This window comes from Schistocerca serialis, chromosome 12 (assembly GCF_023864345.2).
Source record: "Schistocerca serialis cubense isolate TAMUIC-IGC-003099 chromosome 12, iqSchSeri2.2, whole genome shotgun sequence".
In the NCBI taxonomy this organism is placed as follows: domain Eukaryota; kingdom Metazoa; phylum Arthropoda; class Insecta; order Orthoptera; family Acrididae; genus Schistocerca; species Schistocerca serialis.
This window is the reverse complement of record NC_064649.1, coordinates 87,632,002-87,651,681: the sequence shown is the minus strand read 5'-3', so window position 1 is coordinate 87,651,681 and position 19,680 is coordinate 87,632,002. Positions and strand designations below refer to the sequence as shown.

The 19,680-nt window shown below is 44.9% G+C and overlaps 1 protein-coding gene and 1 pseudogene across 1 annotated transcript in view; both read right to left on the bottom strand.

Annotated features, from left to right (window-relative positions):
* LOC126428137 (uncharacterized) overlaps window positions 1-19,680 on the bottom strand; it is a 744,079-nt gene that overhangs the window by 212,334 nt on the left and 512,065 nt on the right. The gene's annotated exons all lie outside the window — the stretch shown is intronic.
* LOC126428517 (5S ribosomal RNA) lies at window positions 6,820-6,937 on the bottom strand (annotated as a pseudogene).

Below are 19,680 nucleotides of genomic sequence, written 5' to 3'. Positions count from 1 at the left end.
CGTACTGTGGGTAGTGTAGCCGCTATAATTGATTTTTTTTTGGTTGGTATTTTACTTTTGGACAGCATGAACCATTAATTTAAATTAGGGTTTAATAATCGTTCTTGAACTTTAAAGAAACTGTTTCACCCTGTTATTTCATCCTAATCATACACCGATATTGGTTTCCTTCCTGTTGTTTGATTAATCCGAGTATCCAGTTTTACAGACTTATGGTGCCAAGTTAATGTAAAGGGGTGCCATTTAAATTGTTTTTGTATAAATAAAGAGAAACGTTTCTTAACTACAGTGTTGTAATAAAAGTTTGCTTACGTAAAATTCAGTCAGAGTGAAGCAAAGTTAGTGGAATCTATCAAATGAATATACAGAGTTAGTTCTAAGAGTAATAGCTTTTGAAAGTATATTCCAGTAAGAAAGAGGTTTTCTTGAAGTAAAATGTTCAGTATAAAAAGTGAGTGCTTTATATCTAAGCATTTTATCATTTAAGTTTGTTGGTTATGGAAAGTGCTTTTCTAAAGGTCCCCTCAGGCCAAATTTTTTTAGCTTCCTTGAAGCTATCAACTCGGCTTTTTTTTTTTTAAAAAAAAAAGTAATGTATAAGGGTGTAGTCCAACATCGTTGAAGTGGAGTAATGTTTATTTGAAGAACCAAATTAAACAGTAACACGAAAGTAGGCAAAATTCATACTTCTGCTTTTCCAATACTTCACTGTTTCATTGCCTGGATAGGGTGGCTACCGTTAGTATATGCTTTAAACCACTAAATGAACTTGGAACTGAGTTGTCCTAGCTTCAATATAATACTATTCATACTGCGTCTCTTCTAACCGCTGGGTAAGATCTTGGGAAAACAATTGAATAGTCTGATTTACTTGCCCACAACACACGGTCAAATCCGGTAAAAGGGGTAACTCTATTGATCAGCTTTTCCTATTAACAGGAAACTTTATTTGGAAACTAAACTAAATTTAGCAACAGGGCTATACGTGGCAACATAGAGACAGGGCTTTCTGTTAATTAGGTAAAAGCATAATAAATTACAATAGTAGCGGAATTCTCAAGCCATCACGTACAAATTAATTCCCGTTTATTATTTCCACTTCTGTTTTTGCAAAGATTTGAATTAGTCATTTCGCGAGCCATCCCTGCTGTACTCAGTATGTACAACGCATTTTTCCATTTGGATTTAAATGGTTCATATAACTCTGAGCACTATGAGACTTAACATCTGAGGTCATCAGTCCCCTAGACTTAGAACTAATTAAATCTAACTAATCTAAGGACATCACACACATCCATGCCCGAGCGAGGATTCGAACCTGCGACCGTAGCAGCCGCATGGTTCCGGACTGAAGCGCCTACAACCGCTCGGCCACAGCGGCCAGCTGAGTGTTGCAGTTATTTGTGCCTGTGCAAAACTAGGTGCGTCCTACCACGTATGCCAGTCAAAGACGGGTGCGGATGCGAACAGAGAGGGGCAAAGTAAGCGGAGGATTAATCGCGTGACGAGATGAGCTGCCATAAGCCAGCATCTGAAAGAGCGACTAGAAAATAATACGTCCGTTGCGTGCCTGATGGCGACAGCTAAGCAGACGGTACGATGTGCACTGAGGGACCGATCAGCGATGTGACGTCATACTGAAATCCCTCGTTCGTATACCCGCTCGGAGAAAGGTCGAGTGTGAACAGCGATAGCCTGTATATGGGGGTAATGGACGGTAGCACCCCAGAGCAGGTGCGCATGTGTAGCAACGCAACCAGATGATGTGAAGCTTTGCGAGCATTAACGCGCACACAAGCACACACGCACTCACCCGCAAACACGCATCCACTCACTCCCCAACCCACGCACGCACGCTTCCACACGCAACCCCTCCCCTCCCCTCCCCCCACCCTCTCTCCCTCTCCCTCTCCCTCTCCTTCTCTCTCTCTCTCTCTCTCTCTCTCTCTCTCTCTCTCTCTCTCTCTACCGCAGTTAAGATAATCGACAGGCTTTGCAGACCATTCATTCCATAGTTATTCTGCATGCTACCGATAAATCCCACATGGCATCGTTATTTAAAGCCAGAGTGTTTCTCATCAGCGTATAGGATAAAAACTACATAAAATGCTCGAAGCTTTTTTTTTTAACAACTCATGTTCAATTTAGGTTTTACTCGTTTTTTCGCCTCTTATCTTTTAGTCCTTCCTCGTTCTCTCGAATGGACGCGCAGAGAAAGAGGTCCTAAGAAACTTCTTGGCAGATTAAAACTGTGTGCCCGACCGAGACTCGAACTCGGGACCTTTGCCTTTCGCGGGCAAGTGCTCTACCAACTGAGCTACCGAAGCACGACTCACGCCCGGTACTCACAGCTTTACTTCTGCCAGTACCTCGTCTCCTACCTTCCAAACTTTACAGAAGCTCTCCTGCGAACCTTGCAGAACTAGCACTCCTGAAAGAAAGGATATTGCGGAGACATGGCTTAGCCACAGCCTGGGGGATGTTTCCAGAATGAGACTTTCACTCTGCAGCGGAGTGTGCGCTGATATGAAACTTCCTGGCAGATTAAAACTGTGTGCCCGACCGAGACTCGAACTCGGGACCTTTGCCTTTCGCGGGCAAGTGCTCTACCAACTGAGCTACCGAAGCACGACTCACGCCCGGTACTCACAGCTTTACTTCTGCCAGTACCTCGTCTCCTACCTTCCAAACTTTACAGAAGCTCTCCTGCGAACCTTGCAGAACTAGCACTCCTGAAAGAAAGGATATTGCGGAGACATGGCTTAGCCACAGCCTGGGGGATGTTTCCAGAATGAGATTTTCACTTTGCAGCGGAGTGTGCGCTGATATGAAACTTCCTGGCAGATTAAAACTGTGTGCCCGACCGAGACTCGAACTCGGGACCTTTGCCTTTCGCGGGCAAGTGCTCTACCAACTGAGCTACCGAAGCACGACTCACGCCCGGTACTCACAGCTTTACTTCTGCCAGTACCTCGTCTCCTACCTTCCAAACTTCACAGAAGCTCTCCTGCGAACCTTGCAGAACTAGCACTCCTGAAGAAAGGATATTGCGGAGACATGGCTTAGCCACAGCCTGGGGAATGTTTCCAGAATGAGATTTTCACTCTGCAGCGAAAGGCAAAGGTCCCGAGTTCGAGTCTCGGTCGGGCACACAGTTTTAATCTGCCAGAAAGTTTCATATCAGTGCACACTCCGCTGCAGAGTGAAAATCTCATTCTGGAAAGAGGTCCTAAGTTTAATATTTTGTAATATACTTAAGAACTCGAAATGTATTGATTTCATTCGTTTCATTATCATTATGATCCTGTTCTGCTAATTGTGAACCATTTATACGTTTACAACTAATTAATCACTTGCAAGTGGTTGGTTTGGTAACCCGACAATCGCGCTTCTTCAACGCGCTGTCCAATGTACTTTTGCATTTCCACAGTCCTCCCCCGGTAGCTGCGTGGTCAGCGCGATGGGATGTCATGCCTTACGACCCGGGTTTGATTCCCGGCTGGGTCGGATGTTTTCTCCGCTCAGGGCCTGGGTGTTGTGTTGTCCTTATCATCATCATGATCATAATTTCATCCCCATCGACCAAGTCGCCGACGTGGCGTCAACTCGGAAGACTTGCACCAGGCGAACGGTCTACCCGACGCAAGGCCTAGCCACATGGCATTCCCATGTTCATATCCACAAGTCTGCAGTCTAATTTTCTCTTTTGGGAAGTCCAAGTATCGTTGCTGTTGTTGTTGTGGTATTCAGTCCTGAGACTGGTTTGATACAGCTCTCCATGCTACTCTATCTTGTGGAAGCTGCTTCATCTCCCAGTACGTACTGCAGTCTACATCCTTCTGAATCTGCATAGTGTATTCCACGCTCCGATCCGTAGGACGCCAGTTTTCTTTCTCCTGATAACGACGTCCTCTTGAGTAGTCCCCGCCCGGAGATCTGAATGGGGGACTATTTTACCTCCGGAATATTTTACCCAAGAGGACGCCATCATCATTTAACCATACAGTAAAGCTGCATGCCCTTGCTATTGTCATGTAAATCATTTATGACTTGCAGTTAAATATTTTGACGGTATTGCATCGCTAAGCTTCTCTGCGCTCCAACGGCGATTCCTGCACCGACTTAAACATGAGCTGGAAATCTCAGGTAACGAAACTTTACTCTTTGGTTAACTGACAGCTTGATGGTTTCATACCGTGAAGCGCCAAGATGTGGCCTGTATCTGTCTTGTTCGTGTTGAGAGTTGTAACTACTTTCTGGCACAACAACTGGCATGTCACTGCAATGCTTCGACTCTTTTATGTATCCTGTGTTGTCCTCAAGAGACAGAGCGGTGTAAACCGTGTGTGATACACCTACCACTGCCCAGTTATACGGATCTGAGGATGGTAACACCTGTTACCGACATTAGTAATCCAATAATTGTGTTTACACAGCGTTCTTGGAAAATACCGGGTGATCAAAAAGTCACTATAAATTTGAAAACTTAGTAAACCACGCAATAATGTAGATAGAAAGGTAAAACTGACACACATGCTTGGAATGGCATGGGGTTTTATTATAACAAAAAAAAAGTTCACAAAATGACTGACAGATGGCGCTGGACAGCAAAACGTCAGTGCCTGCGCATGACAATCGTCTATAAAAGGAGCTGTAATGAGAGAGAGAATCAGATGCGCCAGCAGTCGCAGCATGTTGACGTTACCTGAAAAGGCGCTTTTATTGAAGCTGTATTATCAGAATGGGCAATGTGCTAGTTCAGCGTTACGATCCTATCGCCATGGGAAGGGGACTCGAACGGGTGAAGGTCCGTTGACAAATGCAGCTGTGGCGAGAGTGATTTCGAAGTTCGAAGTCACGGGTTGTTTAGACGATAGACCCCGTAGTGGCCGACCGAGCACAAGGTGTAATGCTACTGAAGCAGTTCAGGAAGAAATGGAGACTGTAGCGGGTTCGTCTATGCACGGGGAAGTCAGCGCTCGTCCAGTCGCACTTCGCACCGGCATTCCATACACTACTGTTTGGTTGGCACTTCGGCGTACCCCTCGATGCTATCCGTACAAAATCAATCGGCATCGTGAACTGTTACCTGGAGATTTAGTGAAGCGGAGGGCATTTGCGGTGTGGGCGTTTCAAAAGATGGCGGAAGATGACGATTGGTTGAGTAACGTGTTGTGGACCGACGAAGCTTATTTCACGCTCCGAGGGTCTGTCAACGTCCACAACTGCAGAATTTAGGCTACCGAAAATCCTAGAACTATCGTGGAAACTCCATTGCACGACGAGAAAGTCACGGTATGAGTTGGATTTACCACATATACCGTTATCGGGTCTTTTTTCTTCGAGGAAATGCGTGATTCTGGTTTTGTAACTGCTACCGTGATGGATGAGAGGTACGCCGATATGTTACAGAATCGCATCATCCCCAGCCTGGCTGATAAACACCTGCTGGAACGTACGATGTTTATGCAGGATGGCGCTCCACCCCATATTGCTAGACGCGTGGAAGATCTCTTGCGCGCGTCGTTTGGCGATGATCGTGTGCTCAGCTGCCACTTTCGTCATTCTAGGCCTCCCAGGTCCCCAGACCTCAGTCCGTACGATTATTGGCTGAAGTCGCAATTGTATCGTGATCGACCGACGTCTCTAGGGATGCTGAAAGACAACATCCGACGCCAATGCCTCGTCGTAACTCCGGACATGCTTTATAGTGCTGTTCATAACATCATTCCTCGACTACAGCTATTGTTGAGGAATGATGGTGGACATATTGAGCATTGCCTGTAAAGAACATCATCTTTGCTTTGTCTTACTTTGTTACGCTAATTATTGCTATTCTGATTAGACGAAGCTCCATCTGTCGGACATTTTTTGAACTATTGTATTTTTTTTGTTCTAATAAAACCCCATGTCATTCCAAGCACGTGTGTCAATTTGTATCTCTCTATCTACATTATTCTCCGATTGATTCAGTTTTCAAATTTATACTAACTTTTTGATCACCAGGTAAATGGTTCGCAAAAGAAGACCACATTACGAAATTTCCATTTTATCATTAGTACTCAGAATTTATAAGTCCATGATGTTGTTGTACTCCTACTGCCGTCAATGCAATGTGTCTCACCTCTTGAACGATTAGCATCCAAAAATATCACTTCATTACTTTATTTCATTTTCTAGGAATACAGCCCTGATAAGCCACTGCAGACTGTTGAGTGGGACCGAGAAGTCTAATAAACACACTGTGAATCGAGAGTAAACCAATGAAAGGTCATAGTGACAAGTAGTAGCAGAAATGAAATTAGCGACATCGATATTGGGGATCACTTGACGGACGAAGCAAGGGATGTATAAGAGTCACACAGAAATGGGATTCCTAGTTGAACTATTCTTTTTCTTAACTGTTGCTTAGGTTGAGGCTACCTTGGGTGTTCTCTACAATCCTCTGCCAATCATTTCTTTTCCCTTTTATCGAGGTCTACCGTCTCCGTACCCCTGTGGAGATCATTCCTCCACCCCGTCCACAGTCTTCCTCGGCCCCTTCTGACCTCCATGGATCCTGATATTGTTACCCGCGGTTGCCTTTCCTCTTCCATCGTAATTAGGTGTCTTTCTTTTAGCACTCAGCCTTCAGGCCACGAGTGGCCTACCGGGACCATCCGACCGCCGTGTCATCCTCATGGAGGATGCAGATAGGAGGGGCGTGGGGTCAGCACACCGCTCTCCCGGCCGTTATGATGGGATTCTTGACCGAAGCCGCTACTATTCGGTCGAGTAGCTCCTCAATTGGCATCACGAGGCTGAGTGCACCCCGAAAAATGGCAACAGCGCATGGCGGCCTGGATGGTCACCCATCCAAGTGCCGACCACGCCCGACAGCGCTTAACTTTGGTGATCTCACGGGAACCGGTGTATCCACTGCGGCAAGACCGTTGCCATAATTAGGTGTCTTGCCCACATAAATCGTTTGTTCGTCCGTCGGCCAACATGAGCTTATGAACACTGCTCTGCCAGTTCATGGTTTTTAATATCCTCCATTCCTCTGGTTGGTTCTGTGGGTTGCGGCCAAATACTTTCCTTAATAATTTCTGAGAACATTTCTCGTGGAGAAAAACAGTGGTCTGGTTACAATACTTTAAAAATAGATTAAAACTAGTGTTGACAGCAATAAAATATTTATAGCAGTTTTCATTCGTGGAGTCACAAAGCAGTCACCGCCTACGATCATGGTATGAATGGTCTGAAGACGGTCACATTCTGACCAAACCCGATAACCACTGCAAATAAATATTTTATGATGGTCAAGATTGTTTTTAATCAATTTTTAAAAGTGTTCCTTAACATCTTTCTCTCGAAGACTAGAAGTAGTTCTTGAAGCATCCCCAATTCTCTTGTGATTCCCTTTTTAGGTACTCCACGTCGAAGTCTGCTCGTAGATACGTATCGTCGGCAGGTTTTCCGGCTTTACTTCCCGACGTGACAGGGACGACTCTCCGATGAGGTGCGGGCCTTGTATTTTGGTATTACTGCGAGTCTTGTAAATATCGCTTTTATTTAGTAATTTGCCCGGCTAAAACTCTCCACTTTTATGATTAAGACAGCCTGCGCCACCTTTCGGAGGGAGTGGGGACGTCAAAGAGTCACAAAAGTTCATATTAAGCAGTCCGTGAAACACGAAACGTTCACTTCAGTTAGCGTGTTAGTTAATGCCTACGCCTTCCGCTAGATGGTGCTGACTTACTGCTGAATAGCTTTGGTTCCGTAAAACCTTCACTGATTAGTACTAGGTAAATGAAATAAGTACAACACACTTTTATTTCACTTTCACTTTATATTCAAGGATTAAGATGGTGATGGATGATGGTCTATTTAAAAGGTTCCTAGCCTGGAGGAATCTAAATAGTCCGCAAATGCCGATATGCACGCGCTCTACGTCCAGATTCGCAACTAAACGGCACACGACACTTTCAAAAGTCCACACGTTAATATCTGAATAATTTGAGTTTCTGTCATCTATATGTCCGTGCATTTCAAATCTAGCACTCACGTCCTAAAATTCCCTTATTACTCCGTTGCTACCAACAGTCAGAGATCGTACACTACATCACTTTTAATCTCCGTAATATTCTAATAGTTTATCATGAATCTTAACACGATAAAGTGCAATCTAATTATTATCTCGATGACTGACAAGGGTTCCCCGCCCTTTAACGAAACAATCAAGGAAAAAAGGCGGCAATAATAACGATCAGGCCTTTTTATAGGTATTTCATCAGAAGAGTTTAACGTCACTGCCTTCTCCATGACGGAGATTCCGTGGCTTTGCTGTACTTAGACGTTAAACTACTTGCTGATACACTATAACTTTGATCTGCAATTACCGAACTCTGATTCTACACTACTTTCTCCTCTTAATTTTAAATTATTCCTTCTACAGTTTTTATCACTGTAAACTGAACCGAGGTGTTACATTGTTCATCTATCAAATGTTTAAGGCCCATGGCTGCAACGTCAGGTAACGATGACGGAGGTAGATACCGATTACACACTTTCGCCCCAAAGGAGACCACAAAGCCCCAATAATATTGACATGAGCTGACTGTGGAGGCCAGGGTAGTTGCGATAATCCATCCTGTTGTTCACAGAACCAGTCCTGGACGACTCGAGTTGTGGGAACAGCGGTGTTGTCGTCTTGGAACACAGCATCACTTTTGGAAACAAAGATGGTACCGTGGCTTGATCAGCCAAAATGGGCATATGAGCCATGGAACTAATGCGATCTTGCAGTGTGAACTTGGGGTGCATGGGATACCACGATATGGCTGCCCAAATCGTCACCGAACCCCCGACATATATCACTGTTGGAACGTAAGGACAGACAGAAGTTGCAACATTCTGCAATAAGACTCATCCTATCACACGACTTTCTTCCATTGCTCCATAGTCCAGGTGTTGTAACTTCGGCGTCCCGTTTTACTGTTACGGGCATTTGCATCACTGGTCAATGGTTTTGGAATTCCAACTTGCCCTGCAGTTCCCTGTTTAAGAACCTTCATTCGGGGATTTTCGTTGCTAAAAAGGTTCGGGAGTGCTACGTTCAATTCTGCAGTATCTTTCGCAGCTGTGTCTTCTTAGCTCACGTCACAATCGTCTTCAATGACCGTTTGTCACGATTAGTAGACTCACATTTTCGTCGTCGTTGTGACTTCGTGGCTGATGTTTTTCTGATTTCCCTGTGTGTGGTAAAGATCTTCTTGAAACAACAAACACTTCGGCTACCTTGGTTATGGAAGCATCTACCATACAAGGACTACTTTCGAATTTACTTCGCTCCAACATAATGCACTCGTAAGCACACACAACACTCTTCTCACGAAAACTGACACTTGCAACGTACTGAGGTCAATACACAGGTGCCGTTACTGGTGAAATACAACAGCTTAACCTGCTGGTTTGACTAGCTATGTATTTATTGAGACGCCCTGCTATGCCTGCAGGACAGGACAAGTAGTTCAAGTTGTGGAAAGGGCCAAAATAAGCGGCTGTCAGTTACACTCGAACATACAATCTTTTATTTGATCAAACATTACAAGAGCGAAGTTTTTTTAAAAAAGAACACAGCTTTAGTCTTGGAACTTAACTACCTGCTGAATGCGCCATACAATCTCATGCCTCAAGGGCAAGACCACTGTAATTTAAAAACGGCTGAAAGCCAATAACTTAAAGCTCAACCAAAATCAGAAATTCAAAGGCAAAGCCTTATCTTAAACAGTTCCTTAACTAGGCTGAAGGCCCAAAGAATCTGACCCTTCAGGAGCAAAAAACTTAAATTCAAAATCGGCTGAAGGCCCAACACTTAAGGCTCAATAACATCAGTTTTAAAAATGCCAAAGGCTTTACGTAAAACATTTCTTAAATTAGGTTCAAGACCCAAACCATCGGACATCTTAAGGGCAAAACAACCTTAATCTAAAAATCGGCTAGAATCCATACTAGTACAAACAACAAGAACAAACAAGAAAAGGCAGTACACCAACGGTGCTCAGAAGTTTCCGAGGGTCGGCTTGGAATTAAAACATTGATGCTCAGGTGTAATAGGCAGCCGGCCGAAGTGGCCGTGCGGTTAAAGGCGCTGCAGTCTGGAACCGCAAGACCGCTACGGTCGCAGGTTCGAATCCTGCCTCGGGCATGGATGTTTGTGATGTCCTTAGGTTAGTTAGGTTTAAGTAGTTCTAAGTTCTAGGGGACTAATGACCTCAGCAGTTGAGTCCCATAGTGCTCAGAGCCATTTGAACCATTTGTAATAGGCAGTCGGCCCAACCATTATCGATCCGACGACAACCCAACTGACAGACAGTCATCATACCCACCGACAAGCTATCCTCCGCTTCACCCGACGAGCACTCAACAGGGAAATAAATGGAAGAACGTAGAAGGTATTGGCGCCTACAACCAATTATACATTGAGCTGTCAAACTGCACACCATGCCAAACACAGCTACAACACGATGAGGAGAATACACTGCCTAAATTTACGTCAACGGCCAGGGCAGGTAACCAGAACGTTAATGGTCACAAGGCAGAAGATTCCGCTGGTACACTTTAATTTAAATAACCAAGTACAGTTAAACTCCACGGGAGGGTGGCTAAAATTTGCCAACTTGGAAACACACGTCGTTGCTTGCGGGAACATCCCAACAGCCGACAACGAACTCCAAACGACATAATGTGAACAGTCGTGACTTGCTGGTAGATTAAGTCAAAACTCAAGTTTCGTGTCCAGGGTCGGTGAGCCACGAACCTCATAACAATGGAAACAGCACCACACACTCCGACACCACATAGACGCCGCCAGCTCTCCCGGCCAAACCACGCGCTGCGGAGACTTCCTCGCTGCTCTACGCCAACCGACCATCTCCCAGGCCCGGAAACGGTGAAAGGACCAAGTATACGTCGGCCGATGGGACGACCAACCGAACGACCGACCAACGGTCGTCCCGCTCCGATGTCCCTCCGTCGGACAGTTCATGTCTGTCGCCAGCGGTCGGCGAACACTGGCTGTCGGCGCCCCACCGGCGCTCCGTCCCGATGCACTGCTGGTCCGTCCCGTACTGTCTGCCAGACACACGACGACCCGGAAATACTACCGGTCGCTCCAGAGATGGTACGACAGTGCACTTATCGATACGCGCTGCTGCTGCCGCTCACGGACAAGTAAGGCAGGAAGTTAGTGACGCCAGTAAATGGAATAAGAAAACGAGGCGGGAGTACCGTAATATAAGATGACAAACAATAAATAGAATAGACGCGAGCCGTGCACAGCTCATTTGTGTTCAAGCATGTATTTCTAGCGACGTTTCCACATTTTTCTTGAACCTCTGTATCTAGCGAATAATTCAGGAGGTAGGGGGCAAGTGCTTCGTACTATGAGATGAGGACAGTACAAAAGAGAGGAGCTCAAATGGCTCTGAGTACTATGGGACTTAACTTCTGAGGTCATCAGTCCCCTAGAACTTAGAACTACTTAAACCTAACTAACCTAATGACATCACACACATCCATGCCCGAGGCAGGATTCGAACCTGCGACCGTAGCGGTCGCGTGGTTCCAGACTGTAGCGCCTAGAACCGCTCGGCCACCCGGGCCGGTGAGAGGAGTTCCTTGCGGGTCGCATCGCACTAGTCAGAAAACTGATGAGTCAAAAAGAGAACAAGCTAAAAAAAAAAGAGCTGAATGGCTGTCAACAGAATTTTATTCCATTCCTCACGCAGCTGTTGCTATTCATTGCGGGTTACTGGAAGAGCATCACTGCAACCATCATCAGTTGCCAGAATGAGATTTTCACTCTGCAGCGGAGTGTGCGCTGATATGAAACTTCCTGGCAGATTAAAACTCGTTCCGGCACACAGTTTTTAATCTGCTAGGAGGGTTAATATCAGCGCACACTCCGCTGCAGAGTGAAAATCTCATTCCAGAAACATGCCCCAGGCTGTGGCTAAGCCATGTATCCGCAATATCCTTTCTTTCAGGAGTGCTAGTTCTGCATGGTTCGCAGGAGAGCTTCTGTAAAGTTTGGAAGGTAGGAGACGAGGTATTGGCAGAAGTAAAGCTGTGAGGACGGGGCGTGAGTCGTGCTTGGGTAGCTCAGTTGGTAGAGCGAAAGGCAAAGGTCCGGAGTTCGAGTCTCGGTCCGGCACACAGTTTTAATCTGCCAGGAAGTTTCATCATCAGTTGGTTGGTTGATTTGAAGGAAGGGAGCGAGCAGTGAGGTCATTTGTCCCATCGGATTAGGGAAGGACGGGGAAGGAGATCAACCCTGCCCTCTCAAAGGAACCATCCTGGAAATTGCCTGATGCGACTTAGGAAAAATCACGGGAAATCCAAATCAGAATGGCCGGACAAGGGGTTTGAACCGTCCTCCTCCCAAATGCGAGTCCAGTGTGCTAACCACAGCACCACCTCGCTGGCCTCAGCGTCATAAAAATATCTTACCTTCATTATCATGTGTGGACCGATTATGGAGAAAAGGCACCTCCAGAGTTGTGCATGGATTACTTTATTCTGCCGTACTTGTCATTTTGTTACTGAAAGATTTGTAATGTGACCCACGCTCTCTCTACGAAACGGATGAATATCCACCCAAGTGCGAACAACAGAAATCTGTCTCGTATGACGGTGTCTGTGATGTTCCTATACGACGAACCCTAGAGTCGTTGTAGGCGGCGGCGTGGGAACCTGGGAAGTTACTGCGCCGGTGCTACTGGTGTGTGACGGCTGACTAGGACGAACTGGTGGCGTGAAGCGCCAAGACGGAACTGCTGGCACTCCGAGGCGTAGGGCGTAACTCACTTAGCACTATCCGGCGGTGGCCTAAATATCTCAGAGACGCTGCGAGGGCTCGTGACCCGTCGCAGCAAAGTGGTACCTAAAGGGGCCACCACACGTTCAATATTTTTTGACAATACTAGTTTCTAATACGTTCAATATACTGAAGCGACCTCATACTGTCAATAATACTGACAAAAATTGACAGCTGACAACTCAAGGTTAAGACGTCGAACACGCAAGAGCAAAATCGTTTGCTGCAGTTATATTAGCTATAGCTTTCGAGCAACAGAAAACAATGTTGTTGTTGTTGTGGTCTTCAGTCCTGAGACTGGTATGATGCAGCTCTCCATGCTACTCTATCCTGTGCAAGCTTCTTCATCTCCCAGTACCTACTGCAACCTACATCCTTCTGAATCTGCTTAGTGTATTCATCTCTTGGTCTCCCCCTATGATTTTTACCCTCCACGCTGCCCTCCAATACTAAATTGGTGATCCCTTGATGCCTCAGAACATGTCCTACCAACCGATCCCTTCTTCTGGTCAAGTTGTGCCACAAACTTCTCTTCTCCCCAATCCTATTCAATACTTCATCATTAGTTATGGGATCTACCCATCTAATCTTCTGCATTCTTCTGTAGCACCAGATTTCAAAAGCTTCTATTCTCTTCTTGTCCAAACTATTTACCGTCCATGTTTCACTTCCATACATGGCTACACTCCATACAAACACGTTCAGAAATAACTTCCTGACACTTAAATCTATACTCGATGTTAACAAATTTCTCTTCTTCAGAAACGCTTTCCTTGCCATTCCCAGTCTACATTTTATATCCTCTCTACTTCGTCCATCATCAGTTATTTTGCTCCCCAAATAGCAAAACTCCTTTACTACTTTAAGTGTCTCATTTCGTAATCTAATACCCTCAGCATCAGCCGACTTAACTCGACTACATTCCATTATCCTCGTTTTGCTTTTGTTGATGTTCATCTTATATCCTCCCTTCAAGACACCATCCATTCCGTTCAACTGCTCTTCCAAGTCCTTTGCTGTCTCTGACAGAATTACAATGTCATCGGCGAACCTCAAAGTTTTTATTTCTTCTCCATGGATTTTAATACCTACTCCAAATTTTTCTTTTGTTTCCTTTACTGCTTGCTCAATATAGAGATTGAATAACATCGGGGAGAGGCTACAACCCTGTCTTACTCCCTTCCCAACCACTGCTTCCCTTTCATGTCCCTCAACTCTTATAACTGCCATCTGGTTTCTGTACAAGTTGTAAATAGCCTTTCGCTCCCTGTATTTTACCCCTGCCACCTTTAGAATTTGAAAGAGAGTATTCCAGTCAACATTGTCAAAAGCTTTCTCTAAGTCTACAAATGCTAGAAACGTAGGTTTGCCTTTCCTTAATCTTTCTTCTAAGATAAGTCGTAAGGTCAGTATTGCCTCACGTGTTCCAGTATTTCTACGGAATCCAAACTGATCTTCCCCGAGGTCGGCTTCTACTAGTTTTTCCATTCGTCTGTAAAGAATTCGTGTTAGTACTTTGCAGCTGTGGCTTATTAAACTGATGGTTCGGTAATTTTCACATCTGTCAACACCTGCTTTCTTTGGGATTGGAATTATTATATTCTTCTTGAAGTCTGAGGGTATTTCGCCTGTCTCATACATCTTGCTCACCAGATGGTAGAGTTTTGTCAGGACTGGCTCTCCCAAGGCCGTCAGTAGTTCCAATGGAATTTTGTCTACTCCGGGGGCCTTGTTTCGACTCAGGTCCTTCAGTGCTCTGTCAAACTCTTCACGCAGTATCGTATCTCCCATTTCATCTTCATCTACATCCTCTTCCATTTCCATAATATGAAAAAGAGGAAATCGGTCCGAGATTGGTTAAAAAAAGGAGCGACTGCTGACATCTTAATTTACTGACATAAATCAGACTCAAGGACCCGAAAGGATTTAATAAATTATGTTCCGATGGCATCGTACAAGTTATTAGTGTCGATATGAAGTAAAATAGAAAAGCAAAATAGGTCGATGAGGTAACAGCATTCGACAAGATATTAGGACTAACCTAGAAATGCCTGGTGACAGACAGGTCATTCTAATGCGCCAAGTTTAGTTCTGTAATAACAGCAAGTACAATTAGTAACATTTTATGGAAATCTCTGAAGCGATTATATCTGCACAGCAAGGATCTTTTATGTAATTAACGTATAACTTTTTTTTACGCTTTGAGATAATTTGGTGAATCTGAAATGCATTTCGCAGACCTATTACTAATCATTGCACATGTATGACTTTTTGCGAATGGGAGCATTTTTTCGAAAGTGCTATGCAACACAACAATTTTTATTTTCAAATTAAGCAATTAAGCAATGTTGTAGAAAATCCTCCGCCAACCATCCGAATCTGGTATACAAAAATACAGTGATTACCCTTGCATAGGCCCCTTACAGTTCTTTTGTGTTAAAGACGCTTTGAAAATGGAATCTGAGGTATGACATGCACAATGGCGAATTGAAAAAATAAACAGCGCACGCTAACGACAAGTGGCTGGTTTCTACAGCTCTGCCAACATCTGAATGGAGCATATTGTCAAACCGCCAGTATTTGACCTCACATATTCAATATGTATTGACAATATTGAGAGTTTATGAGGTCCATCAGCGCCGTTCATCAAGGTTTCCAGTATTGACAATACTTCAATAACGCCATCAAGCGGTTAATTATTGACAGTATGACAATATTATTGAACGTGTTACGGCCTCTTACCAGCCAGCACACACTGCTTCGACGAGCACGCTGTGAAGGCAACGTGAACTCCGTGGTGAACAGCCGAGGCTAGACAAGGGGAATATCTCGGAGTTGTTGAAAGCAGTTTAAGGACGTCCCCCTGGCGGGGCGGCTACCCGCACAGCCTCCTTGGTGTGCGGGAAGATCTACTATCAGGCGGACACTGTACACAACATACGATGGCAGGTCACGTAACTTTTCATGAGTACTGCACTACACTTCAGATAGGCGGCACTATTTTTCAACGTAATCAACAAGTTTCTGTAAACAACGGTCGGAGCGTTGTACCAGTTGCTGAGTTCCTCGACAGTGGAAATGCAGCCTTGGTCACGGGGCCATTTAGACGAAGCTATACGTGAACGTGTTCATTGTTCGAAACCCTCCTGCCCCTAGATGTTCTTTCAGCCTACAAAAAATATGGAAACCGTGTGTTGCACGATGTGAACTTCCCGACCAGCTTCATCCACGTGCGTGTGTCCTCGGTCAATGTTGTTGTCATTTCACTACAGCATGATGCGACGCTCCGTTTGGCCCATACACCGTCAGAGTTTCAAACTGAATCTGTCTGCAGTTGTAAGCATTTGCTCACAAGGATCATAATGAGCCACGTACTTCAAACCTGGAGTCGTTTCCAGCTGCTGCGCTATTTCGCTCGCACACCGCGATGCTCCTGTTATCCGCACGGCAGTACAACTGTGTGTGCGCAGTAATCGCGGATCCATTGCTCTCTTATGACAATGCAACACACTTGCTGCTCAATGGCCTTCATGGGCCCTCATACACATTTATTGGGCAATAATTTTGCGTGAAGACAGACTCTTTTCGTAAGAGAGTGCAAAAATGTAACAGGATATAGAGGACGCTCCACTGAAGAATTTGAGGTGGGAAATCTGGGGTCGGAGAAGCCAGTTTAAGGAGATAATAGGAATTAAGTCACATTACTGCGTACTTTTTTATTTACATTAGTTACACTTGACTGCAAATACCATCACTAACACAATGAACGTACCATTTCTTCCGTATCTCACAAAATCTGCTCAAAGTGACAGCCGTCAACCTCAACGCAAGCATGACATCGGCAACAAAGATTCTGACGCACCCTGGCGAAGGTTCCTGGTGTGTTTCGAATCACATCACAGGCAGCTGCATTTCTGGCAACTAATTCCATCTTCACTATACATGGTGTCTCAGCTATCTTGTCCACCCAAAATATCTCTGGAACAATAACAGCTATTGGAAAACGACTTCCACCGGTATCAATGTGGGGCTGGGGCCCATGAATGTACATATTTGGAAACATTCTAAAACGAAAGAATATGTGTTTTTTAACACAAACTTATGTTTTTTTAAATGGACCTCCTATATTTTTTCTTCCGCAATCCATAGCATGACAAAGCACATACACAATGACGTTGATTGCATCGCAATATTCCCATTACATCCCGAGATATTGAGACGCGAAGTTGACGCTTGAAACACCCGACATGCGCTGCGTCCTGAGGCTCAGGCGTGAACCCCATGCCGCCCGTAATCGCGATGTGATTGACATGTGTAATCACACCTCCATACTTATCAAGAGAGACACTTACTTGTTAATCACATCGCGATTACGGGCAGCATGGGGTTCACGCCTGAGCCTCAGGACGTGTGCTAGCAGCGCATGTCGGGTGTTTCAAGCGTCAACTTCGCATCTGAATATCTCGGGCTGTAATGGGAATATTGCGATGCAATCAACGTCATTGTGTATGTGCTTTGTCATGCTATGGATTGCGGAAGAAAAAAATATGGGAGGTCCATTTAAAAAAACATAAGCTTGTGTTAAAAAACACATATGCTTTCGTTTTAGAATGTTTCCAAATATGTACATTCATGGGCCCCAGCCCTACATTGATACCGGTGAGAGTGGTTTTCCAATAGCTGTTATTGTTCCAGAGATACTTTGGGTGGACAAGATAGCTGGGACACCGTGTATATGAAGATGCTATCTGTTCCCGAAAGAACAGATAGCACTGATGACCGTGCAGCTTCTCTAGAATGAAATGATAATTAAGTCGACACCCTAGCTGCAAACAAGCGTTGATATGTATCAACGGGAACAGGTGAAAATGTGTGCCCCAACTTGGACTCGAACCCGGGATCTCCAGCTTACATGGCAGACGCTCTATCCATCTGAGCCACCGAGGGCACAGAGGATAGTGCGCCTGTAGGGATTTATCACTAGCACGCTGTGTGATGGCCAAACATTAGGCGAACTACGAATGTAGTGGTGTGGACATGCTGGGAATGTGGGTCTCACGGGGAGCGTGAAAGGGCTAAGTCCCTGTGCCCGTATCCTCGGTGGCTCAGATGGATAGAGCGGCTGCTATGTAAGCAGGAGATCCTGGGCTCGAGTCGAAGTTGGGGCACACATTTTCAACATGTCCCCAATGATGTATATCAACGCCTGTTTGCAGCTAGGGTGTCCATTTAATTATCATTTAATTCCATATTCCTACCGACTTGGGTCTCATATACAAGTGACTAAATATCCTCATACGAAGCGTGTTTTTTAAGTAAGCACCGTCTTGAAATTAAGAAAAGACGTGCTATGATATCTCAATAATTTTATTTTTACCTGAAAGCCTGTAACTTAATCTACTTTTCTACATAATTTCCATCAATACTGAGGCACTTGTCATAACGTTGTACTAGTTTTTGAATCCCTCCTCATAGATGTCTGCCGTCTGACTTGTTGACCACTGCATCACCACTGTTTTGACTTCATCATCGTCTTGAAGACGCTGACCGCCCAGGTGTTTCTTCAAGTGCAGGAACAGATGGTAGTCACTGGGTGCAAGATCGGGGCTGTACGGAGGATGATCTAGAGTTTCCCATCGAAAGGATGTGATGAGATCTTTGGTCCGATTGGCCACATGCGGACGGGTATTATCTTGCAGCAAAACAATGCCCTTGCTCAACTTCCATGGACTGTTGCTTTGATTCTGGTGTGACGTAGGCCACCCAGGTTTCATCGCCCGTAACAATTTGGCTTAAGAAATCATCACCGTCGTTGTGGTACCGCTCAAGGAAAGTCAATGCACTGTCTAAACGTTTGGTTTTCTGCACATACGTCAACATTTTCGGTACACAACGTGCACACAATTTTCGGTAATGCAAGTGCCCGGTCACAATGCCATACAAAACACTACGAGAAACATTAGGAAAGTCATCCCGCAAGGAGGAAATCGTAAAGTGTCTGTTTTCTCTCTTCTTATTGTCCACATCCTGCACCAAACTTTGATTAACGACCGAAGGACGCCCACTCCGTTGTTCATCATGCACATTTGTGCGGCCACCTTTAAATGCTCTCACCCACTTTCTTATCATTCCATCACTCATAATGTTTCCTCCGTAAACTGCACATATCTCATGATGAATATCGATCGCTTTTAGGCCTTTAGCACTAAGAAATCTTATAACAGCCCGTACTTCACTGTCGGCGGGAGTCGCGATTAAAAAAATGGTTCAAATGGCTCTGATCACTATGGGACTTAACCTCTGTGGTCATCAGTCCCCTAGAAGTAAGAACTACTTCAACCTAACTAACCTAATGACATCACACACATCCATGCCCGAAGCAGTATTCGAACCTGCGACCGTAGCGGTCACGCGATTCCAGACTGAAGCGCCTAGAACCGCACGGCCACACCGGCCGGCACTCGCGATTATCGGACCATCTTAAACACTCAGTACACACCGTAAATAAGGAAGAATCAGACTGTCATGGCGTCAGTGCGTAGATTAAGGTACAGGTTTTCATGTAAAAATAAAATTATTGAGATATCTTAGCACGTCTTTTTTTTAATTTACTTACTTAAAAACACACCTCATATATTGCGCAATATACTGAGGAAGCGTCATTATTGTTGATGCTCTGCTGTCCTTCAGTATATTGCGCAAACCATCAATGTTATTACGGAACACTCAGTACTGCGCAGTAAATATTGAGCGTGTGAGGGCCCCTTTAGCGTAGGACCGACACTTCTGATTGACTTTCTGAATTCCCTGCATTTAATATC